The sequence below is a fragment of the Gossypium arboreum genome, chromosome 10, assembly GCF_025698485.1.
Source record: "Gossypium arboreum isolate Shixiya-1 chromosome 10, ASM2569848v2, whole genome shotgun sequence".
Classification (NCBI taxonomy): Eukaryota; Viridiplantae; Streptophyta; class Magnoliopsida; order Malvales; family Malvaceae; genus Gossypium; species Gossypium arboreum.
In genome coordinates, this window is record NC_069079.1 from 107,218,585 (window position 1) to 107,221,500 (window position 2,916).

General features: G+C 37.0%; 1 non-coding gene across 1 annotated transcript; it reads left to right on the forward strand.

Annotated features, from left to right (window-relative positions):
• The first annotated feature begins 553 nt into the window (after positions 1-553).
• On the forward strand, positions 554-660 carry LOC128283149 (small nucleolar RNA R71). The gene has a single exon (XR_008273490.1). It is a non-coding gene; the product is annotated as a small nucleolar RNA R71 (small nucleolar RNA).
• The last annotated feature ends 2,256 nt before the right edge of the window (positions 661-2,916 follow it).

The window sequence follows — 2,916 nt, forward strand, 5'->3', positions numbered from 1 at the left end:
GAGCATCTCCTCAAGGTTCAGTTTCTTCTTTTGTTGATAAGGTGGCTGTTGAAAACCCTAAAGATTTTGTGGCTTTTGATTTCCTTGACCACCCCAGGAGAAATTTGGACGGTTCCTCCAACCTGCATTATAAGTATTACTGTATGGGTTATTTTGAGATCTAAAGTTATTATTACCCATATAGTTGACTTGTTCCTCTTCGGTTGTGGGATTGAAGGATTGATATTCTGTATGCACACCTCCTTCGCTTGAGTCACACCTCATTACTGGATGTACCTGCGTAGAACCAAGAAAACCATCAATCTTTTTATTGAGAAGTTCTACCCGATTTGACAGCATAGTAACTGAGTCGACGTTATAAACGCCGGCTGTTTTTGTTGGCTTAGTCCTCATGACTTGCCACTGATAGTTATTTAGTGACATTTCTTCAATGAATTCATAAGCCTATTCAGGTGTTTTATTGTTGATGGTTCCACCAGCAGCTGCGTCAACCATTTGCCGAGTTGAGGGATTCAGACCATTGTGGAATGTTTATACTTGAAGCCAAAGCGGTAACCCATGGTGAGGGCACCTTCTCAGTAAGTCCTTGTATCTCTCCCATGCATCGTAAAGTGTTTCTAAATCCATCTGCACAAAAGAAGAGATATCATTACGTAATTTAGCCGTTTTAGTTGGCAAAAAATATTTTAGTAAAAATTTCTCGATCATTTGTTCCCAAGTAGTAATTGACCCTCGTGGTAACGAGTTCAAACTATTTAGCTTTGTTCCTTAATGAAAAAGGAAATAACCGAAGATGAATGGCATCATCAGAAACGCCATTGATTTTGAATGTATCGCAAAATTCCAGGAAATTTGCTAAGTGAGCGTTGGGATCTTCATCCCGCAAACCATCAAACTGAACAAACTGTTGTATCATCTGAATATGTTAGGTTTTAATTCAAAATTATTTGCAGCTACAGCAGGTCTAACTATACTAGATTCAGTTCCTGTTAAAGAAGGTTTAGCATAATCATACATAATGCGTGGAGTAGGATTTTGATTAGCCGCAATTGTAGGAGGTAGCTGATTGCCTTGGTTTTCAGCCATCTCTTCGGTTGGGGGTTGAGTATCGTCTTCTTGCTCGTTCCCCATGTATTGTAAGCTGCGCTTTATCTCTCTTTGATTTCTACGAACTGTACAATCGATTTCTTCGTCAAAAAGTAATGGTCCCGACGGGTTTCTTCTAGTCATAAACTATAAAAAACCTGCCAAGAGAAAGAATAAGTAAATTAATAGATAATAATAATAAAAGTAGATTAAATTGCAAGAAAAATAAATTGCTAAAGTAATAAAAATTTAGCGTTCCTAATATTTTAGTTCCCCGGCAACGGCGCCAAAAACTTGATCGCGTGGTTCATAACAAGTAATAAATACTTATAATGAAGATCAAACCTCGACTAACTATTATCACGACGAAAAGGCAAGTGCACCTATCGAACAATAGTACAGTAATGGCAAGACCGGCATATCGTACCCAAGGGAACAAAAAGTACTAGTAATAACTACTAGTAATAACTATCTTTTTGTTATCTAGCCTAAGAATAAAAGGGTTTGTTTTAATTTAACTAATTATTTAAACTAAGAACGCACAGAGAAAAGAATTGGGGAATTGCTTTTGGGAAAATCGATTGACTTGAGACAATACCTAAGGAAAAATCCACCTCGACTTTACTTGTTATTCTGGCTCCGAATCGAAGGATTTATTCATTCAACTTGTTCCGTAGAGATCCCTAAGTTATGTTATTATCCCTATTCAAGACTAATAACATCTAATCCCTAGATTGAATAATTGAGACTTTTCTCTAATGAACACTCTAGGGTTGCATTAACTCGATCTATGGATCCCCTTATTAGGTTTCACCCTAATCCGGCAAAATCTTGTCACCCTATTTCTAGGCGCACAATCGACTCCACTTAATTATGACAAATGTACACTTAGACAGGGTCTATTCCTCCTCTGAATAAGAGCATGTCTTGAATCAGTATCCTGGGATATCAAAACAAGAATTAAGAACCCATAATTAAGAACAAGTTAAATATTTATCATACGATTCAGAAAATAATAACAAAATTTGTCTTAGGTTTCATTCTTAGGTATTTAGGGGATTTAGTTCATAACTAAATAAGAAAACATCTCCTAAGAATAAAGAATACAAAACATAAATAAAACCCAAAACTCCTGAAGGGAAATTGAGGAGAGATCTTCAGTCTTGATAATGAATTCGGCTTCTGAGATGGATCAATCGGCTTTCTTGGGGTAATTCCTTACCCCCTATTCTCCGTCGTGTGGTTTTGTTCTTCAAAAAAGTTCTGGAGGGCAGCAACCCTTTTTAATTCATACTTAGGGTGTTTATATAGGCTTTGGATCGGCTTTCTTCCTCCCTAAGTATCCTTTTCCGTGTAAAATACAACTCTTTGAAAAAGGGACATGCCCGTGTGCCACGACTGTGTGACGTGATTGCCAGGCCGTTTAAATCGTGAAAGCCTTGGTCAACACCTTTGAAAGACACGGGCATGTAAACAGCCCGTGTGGCAAGGCTTAGGCCATGTCATCTTCTCGATTTGGTCTATTTTGTCCCTTTTTGGCTTATTTTTGGCTCCTTTTGACTCTTGGTGCTCTCCTGAGTACAAAACATGAAATAACTGGATTAAGAGTACTAAAATCCACAAATCTAGTGATAAAGATCCATAAATATGCTAAGTATTTTGGGTAAAAATATGTATAATTTTGCGTTTATCAAATATGAGTCCTAATTGTGTTATAAACAACTTTTGTGAAAGATGTTAGCATGAAAACACCTAAAGGGACTATTTTGCATAAGTTGCAAAATAGGTGGTTAGTGTGTGAAATAGTGAGAATTTGGGATTTCTCTAGTG